Genomic DNA, 7,780 nt, shown 5'->3' with positions numbered 1-7,780 from the left:
AGTGGTTTTATTTGTTTGTGTGTTTTTTTAAAAAGCTAAAGTGGATAGAGAGAAATACTTTTAACTGATGGTATATGGAGGGGATTATAATCAATGTAATGAAACAAGTGAAACTGATGATGTTCCCTGTAAACTTTCACTCAACCCACAATAAAAATCTTAAAAATAAATAAATAAATAAAAGATTAGGATGCATATTATATCATAATGAAAAGTTCAATTGAACAGGATCACATAACTATAATACATATCTATGCTCCCAGTGAAAGAGGCCAAAAATATATTAAGAAAGTTCTAAAAGCATTGAAAAAAGAAATACACAAGTCACCAAAAATAGTTGTTGTTGTTAAGTGCCATCAATCTAGTTCCAACCCACAGCAATCCTGTATAGGGTTTCTGAGGAGTGGCTGATGAGCTTGAACCACCAACCTTGCAGTTCTAATGACTTTGAAGTCTGGCACATTAATCCACTGCAACACACCAGGACACCAGGACACCAGGACACAATAATAGTGGGAAATTTTAATACATTACTTTTGAAAAAGAATAGAACAATCAGAATTAAATTTGACAAAGACACAGAGGAATTAAACAACACAATCAAACCACTTGACCTCATAGATGTATACAGAGCATTCAAACCAACAACAGCACAATACACATTGTTTTCCAGTGTACATGGAACAATCTCCAAAATACATAATGTGTTAGTTCACAACAAAAGCATCCATACCTTTTAAAACATCAAAATGCTACAAAGCATCTTCTAAGATCACAATGCTATAAAATTAGAAATCAACAATACATGATAACTGCATAGCACTCTGCTTAAAAGCTACTAGGTAGTAGAACAAATAAAAGGTGAATACACAAAATTCCTAGAAACAAATGAGAATGAAAACACAACATACCAAATCTTTGGGGCACAGCAAAAGCAGTGCTGAGAGGACAATTTATGGCAATAAATGGACACATGCAAAAAGGAGAAAGAACCAAAATCAACACATCAACACAGCATCTCCAACAATTAGGAACAACCAGCAAAATAAACCTACAGTCACCAGAAGAAAAGAAATAATAAAGATTAGAGCACAAAGAAATCAGATAGAAAACAGAAAACGTATAGAAAGAATCATCTGGACAAGAAGCTGGTTGTTCGAAAGGATTAATAAAATTGACAGACCATTGGCATATCTAACAAAAGAAAAGAGGGAGAAGACACAAATAACATGCATAAGAAACCACATGGGTGATGTCACACACAAAAAAATAAATGAAAATAAAAAGGATAATAACAGAAACCACAACAAATTTGAAAATCAAGAGAAGATGGATACATTTTTAGAAAAGCAGAAGCTCTGGTAGCGTAGTGGTTACAAAATGGGCTGCAAACCACAAGGTCAGCAGTTCAAAACTACTAGCTGTTCCACAGGAGAAATATGAGGCTTTCTGCTCCCGTAAAGATTTACAGCCTCAGAAACCCTGTACAAGATCGCTATATGAGTTGGAACCGACTCCATGGCACATAACAACAACGACAACCTAAACTTACACAGAGTGAAGTTAAAAACTTCAACAGACTTATAACAAAGAAGGAATTGATCAGGTCATCAAAGAACTCCCAACCAAAAAGTCCAGGTCCAGATGGCTTCACTGATGAGTTTTACCAAACATTCAGGGAAAAAAAACTGTAACCAATTTTACTCAAAATATTCCAAAATATATAAAAAGATGGAAAACTTCCAAATACGTTTTATGAAGCAAGCATAACCCTCATACCAAAACCAGAGAATAATATCACTAAGAAAGAAAAATTTAGACCAATATCTGTCCCTCATGAACATAGATGCTATAATTCTCAAGAAAACCCTAGCTGACAGAATTCAATAACACATCAAAAAAACCCAAAAAACAAAAAACATCATAACTAAGTGGGATTCATATCAGGGATGCAAGAATAGTTCAATATTAGAAGAAGGAAAAAAAATCAATGTGTTTCCCTGTGTAAATAAAAAAAAAAAAAAAAGAACATGATAATATCAGTTGATGTAGACAAAGCATTTGACAAAATCCAGCATTCATTCATGGTAAAAATGTTCAACCAAGAAGAAACTGAAGGGAAGTTCCTCAAAATAAGAGCATATATAGAAAAACAACAGCCAACATCACTCTTAATGGAGAGAAACTGAAACCTTCCCCTTTGTGAATAGGAAGCAGGCAAGGATGACCTTTATCACCACTCCTATTCAATATTATGTTGGAAGTCTTAGCCACAGTTATAAGGCAAGATAGGGAAATTAAAGTCATCAAAATTAGCAAAGAAGGAGTAAAACTATTTGCAGATGATATGATCCTATATATAGAAAATCACAAAGATGCAGTGAAAAACAAAACAACCTACTAGACCTCATTGGAAGATTCAGCAGAGTGGCAGGGTACAAGATCAACATACAAAAATCAGTTGGATTCCTCTATACTAATAATGACAGCACTGAAAAGGAAATTAGGAAAGCAATACCATCTGCAACAGGCACCCAAACCATGAAATATTTAGGAATAAATCTAACTAGAGAAACAAAAGACCTATACAAGGAAAACTATAAAACACTACTACAAGAAACCAAGAGACTTACAAAAATGGAAGAATATACCATGTTCTTGGATGGAATGCTTAACATTTTGAAAATGTAAATACTACCCAAAGCACTCTATAGATATAATACAATCCCAATCCAGATTCCAGGGACATTCTTTAAAGAGGTAGAAAAAGTGATTACAAACTTTCTATGGAAAGGAAAGAGTACCCAGATAAGCAAAGCACTGCTTAAGAAAGAAGAACAAAGTTGGAAGCCTCTCACACCCTGATTTCAAAATTTACTACATGGCTACAGTGGTCAAAACAGTCTGGTTCTGGCACAATGAAAGCCACATAGAAGAATGTAACAGAATTCAGAGTCTATAAATTAACCCATCCACATACAGCCAACAGATCTTTGACAAAGGACCAAAGTATATTGCATGGGGAGGAGCTAGTCTATTCAACAGATGGAGCTGGTAGAACTGGAAATTGATATGCAAAAGATTGAAATAAGACCTTTATCTCACACCATATACAAAAACTAACTCAGCACAGATTAAAGAACTAAATGTGAATCTCAGAATTATAAATGTCATCAATGAAAAAAAAAAAAAAAAAAGGGACAAATTTAAGCACCAAGAAATTTGGAAGAAAGCTATCTGACCAACTTTTTGGAAGAGATACCTATTTGTGCCTCTTCCAAAGAGAAGACCAGACTAGCATTATCCATTTGAATCTGACCATAAATGGTTTACTATTCTGGGAATGTAAAATTGAAGTGGAGTGGTACCACATTCATCATCAAAAAGAACTATCTTCAAGTACAATGCTGTCCGTGATAGGATAATACACCTACAAGGAAAATCAGGACTCCTGTTACAGTGCTCTATGTTCAGCACTGGACTATGAACCACAAAGTCAGCAGTTAAAACACATCAGCTACTCCTCATTAACCCTATACAGGCTCGCTATGATTTGGAGCTGACTCAACAGCACTTAACAACAACAACAAGGAAAATCAGCTTATACCACTATTGTTAAAATTTCCATACAAACAACTAAATCCAGTGATGGAAGAATTCTACCAACTTCTTCAATCTGAAACTGATCAAACATGCAATCAAGGTGCATAGATAATTACTAGTGATTGGACTGCAAAACGTTGGTAATAAAGAGAATGGATCAGTAGTTGGATAATATGGCCTTGGTGATAGAAATAGTGCTGGAGGTCACAAGATAGAATTTTGCAAGGCTTTTTAATTGCAAATATCTTTTAAAAAAGTAAATAAAAGATGGCTATACACATGGATCTCACCAGATGAAATTCAATGAAATCAAATTGACTACATCTGTGGAAAGAGAAGGTGGGAAAACTCCATATTGTAAGCCAAATCAAGGCTAGGAATAAACCGTGGAGCTGAACATTAATTGCTCATATAAAATCCAAACTGAAGCTCAGGAAAATTAAAATAACTTCATAGAGCCAAATTATGACCTTAGTATATCCCACTTGAATTTACGGACCACCTCAAGAACAGATATGATACATTAAACAGTAATAACCAAAGACAAGAGGATTTGTTGAATGAAATCAAGAACATCATTCAGGAAGAAAATTACAATTAAAATACAGGTAAATTAAAATGAAGTTAAATTAAAGTTTAAATTAAATTAAAATGCAGGAAATTTTGAAAAAACAAAAAAATAGACATGAGACTGAAACTTGCTCTTGACTGTAGAGAAGCTAACTCAAATGGAAGAAATCAGGAAGTAACAGAGCTAAAAAGAAAATTTCAAAGGGTAGTTCCAGAAAACAAACTATTGTAATGAAATGTGCAAAGACATGGTGTTAGTAAGTCAAAAGGAAATAATATACTCAGCATTTTCTAAAGCTAAAACAATTTAAGAAAATACTCAGGCTATGACTGGAAATACTGATGAACACTGTGGGCAAAATATTGAATGATGCATAAAGCATCGAAAGAAAATGGAAGAAGTATACATAGTTATTATATGAAAAAGAAATGGCTGATGTTCAACCATTTTAAGAGGTAGCATATGATGAAGAACTAATGTTCTGAAAAAAGACCAAACTGCACCGAAGGGACTTATGAAAAACAAGACTCCAAGAATGAATGGAATACAGATTGAAATCTTTCAACAAACTGATGAAGCACTGGAGGCACTCACTAATCAGGCCCCCAAAATTAGAAGACCGCTACATCTCCAACCAACTGGAATAGCTTCATATTTTTGCCCATTCCAATCAGAGGTAACCCAACAGAAACTGAAAATCACTGAAAAATATTATTAAAATTACATGTAAGTATAATGTTGCTGAAGATAATTAAAAATCTGTTGCAACAGTATATTGATAGAGAGATGTCAAAAATTCAAGTTGGGTTCAGAAAAGCATGTGGAATTTGGGATATCATTGCTGACATCAGATGGATCTTGGCTGAAAACAGAGAATAACAGAAAGATGTTTACTTGGGCTTAACTGATTATGCAGAATTTTGACTGAGTGGACCAGGACAAACTATGGATAACATTGTGAAGAACAGGGATTTCAGAAATCTAATTGTGACCATGAGGAATCTGTACATAGACCAAGAGGCAATTATTAGACTAGAATCAGTGGAATTGAATGACTTAAAATCATGGAAGATGTTCACCAGGATTGTATCCTTTTACCATACTCATTTGCTAAGCAAATAATCTGAGAAGCTGCAATGCATGAAGAAGAATGTGACATCAGGATTGAAGGACGATTCATTAACAACCTGTGATATGCAGACGATTTATACGTATATGTATATATACACATATACATGTCTATGTATACATATATATGTCTATGCATATATATATATACACATATATTATATATACATAGACATGTATATATATATGGAGCTCTGGTAGCGTAGTGCTTATGAATCAGGCTGCGAACCTCAAGGTCAGCAGTTCGAAACTACCAGCTGTTCCACGGGAGAAAGATGAGGCTTTCTGCTCCCTTAAAGATGTATAGCCTTGGAAACCCTGTACAGGGTCGCTATGGGTCAGAACTGACTCAATGGCACATAACCAAAAAACAAACAAACAAACAAACAAACAAACAACAACTATATATATATATATATCCTTATTTGCTATAAGTGAGGAGGACTTAAAATGCTTACTGATGATGACCAAAGGCTACACCCTTCAGTATTCATTGCACCTCAATGTAAAGGAAACAAAAATCCTTATAATTGGACCACTAATAACATCATGATAAGTGAAGAAAAGATTGAAGGTGTCAAAAACTTCATTTTGCTAAGATCCACCATCAATACGGAAACAGCAGTCAAAAAAAAAAACACTATTTTTTACATTAGGTAAATCTGCTGCAAATGACTTCTTTAAAGGGTTAAAGAGCAAAGTAAGTTTGAGGACTAAGGTACCCTTGTCATGGTATTTTCAATCACCTCATAAGCATATAAGAGTTGGACAATGAATAATAAACACAGTAGAAGAATTGAGGCATTTGAATTATGGTGTTGGGGAAGAATATTAAAATTACCACAGACTGTTGGAAGAACAAACAAATCTGTCTTGGAAGAAGTACCGCTAGAATACTCCTTAGAAGTCATGATGGTAAGACTTTATCTCTCATAGTTCAGACAGTTTATAGTCTTCCCAGTTTATATTCTTATTTAATTGGTTTTATTTGATTGCTCTTATTTGATTGGTTTTCTATCTTCACTTGCAAAGGAGTTGGATTTGGGTCTAAACTGAACCTTTCATAAACGTCAAAAAAATTAATCTTTTAAGAAATGTATTTTATGAACCTCTGTATTTTAAAATAGATTATTGTATTTTTGTTGATGAAACTACACACAGAAGAACATACACTAATTCAAGAATCTCTACATGCATTAATTCAGTGTCATTGGTTGTATTCTTTGCGGCTAGTTTGATGCTCCTTTTCCAAGTTATTTCTGCCCCATTAACATAAACTAAGGTACTCTGAATGCTTAGTGGACTATGAGCTAGGCTGCTAACAGCAAGATCAGTAGTCCAAGTTTACCAGTCAGTCTGAAGGAGAAAGATGAAACTTTCTGCTCCTGTAAAGATGTACGGCCTCAGAAACCCTATCCATGGTCACTATGAGTTACAAATGACTTGGTGGCATACAAACACCACAACCATCAACATAAAGTAATTATCCCTTAAGGTTCCTATCTAAATTTTTGAGTTATTTTTGTCAATATGATCTCATATGGATAGATTTTCAAATAACATAGTCCTCAAGGTAGATATTCTGTGCTGGCTAAACTAAACTATTCTTTACTTTTAAGATTCCAAGGAATATTTCTGATTTAATATTCAAAGATGATCTCAGGGAAATAGTTTTAGTGGTTTGTTCAGTCTCTATGACTCCAGAAATTCTGAGTCCATGAGAATTTGAAATTCTGTTCTGTAGTTTCCTTTTTTTTTAATAAGGATCCTTCTATTAAATATCAAATCAAAATGATAACCAGGCACCATCTTGTTCTTCTGGTCTCAAGACACAATGAACTAAAAGTTAGAACAGAAGCTCTGAACATGTTATTAGGTCAATTGATTGGACTGTCCCATGAGACTATGACACTAATTTTTTTTTTTAATTTTTATTTGGAAAGATTAATCTGTTTTTATTTACAAAGTTATTATTTCCATTGAAGGATTTATTTGAAACGTTTTACTATTATTTTCCTGTTTGTTCCTCAATTCTTACAAAGCTGCCTTTGGTTTTTGTTTTATTTATTTTTTATTTAGATTCCCTCTGAATTTCCCTTTTCTGTATTTTTAAAGCTATTTTCTTAGTCACTATTATGGGGATTTTGCATAAATAAATATGCAAAGATTTGGAATCAGAAAACCAAAAAGGAAGAACACGTTCAGCGTTTCTCAAGCTAGGGGAACTGAAGAAAATATTCAAACCTCAAATTTCTTTATTGAAAGATTCTCTGGGCAAATTATTGAATGATGCAGAATCCATGAAGAGAAGATGGAAGGAATACAAAGAGTCACTGAACCAAAGGGAAATGGTTAATGTTCAACTGTTTCAAGAGGTAAAATAAGATGGAGAGCCAATGATACTCAGGGAGGAAGTCCAAAGTGCATTGAAGGGATTGGCAAAGAACAAGGCACCAAGAATTGATGGAATAAAAATTG

Source organism: Chrysochloris asiatica, unplaced genomic scaffold (assembly GCF_000296735.1).
Source record: "Chrysochloris asiatica unplaced genomic scaffold, ChrAsi1.0 scaffold00484, whole genome shotgun sequence".
Classification (NCBI taxonomy): domain Eukaryota; kingdom Metazoa; phylum Chordata; class Mammalia; order Afrosoricida; family Chrysochloridae; genus Chrysochloris; species Chrysochloris asiatica.
The sequence above is the reverse complement of the archived record's forward strand: the minus strand, read 5'-3'. Positions refer to the sequence as shown.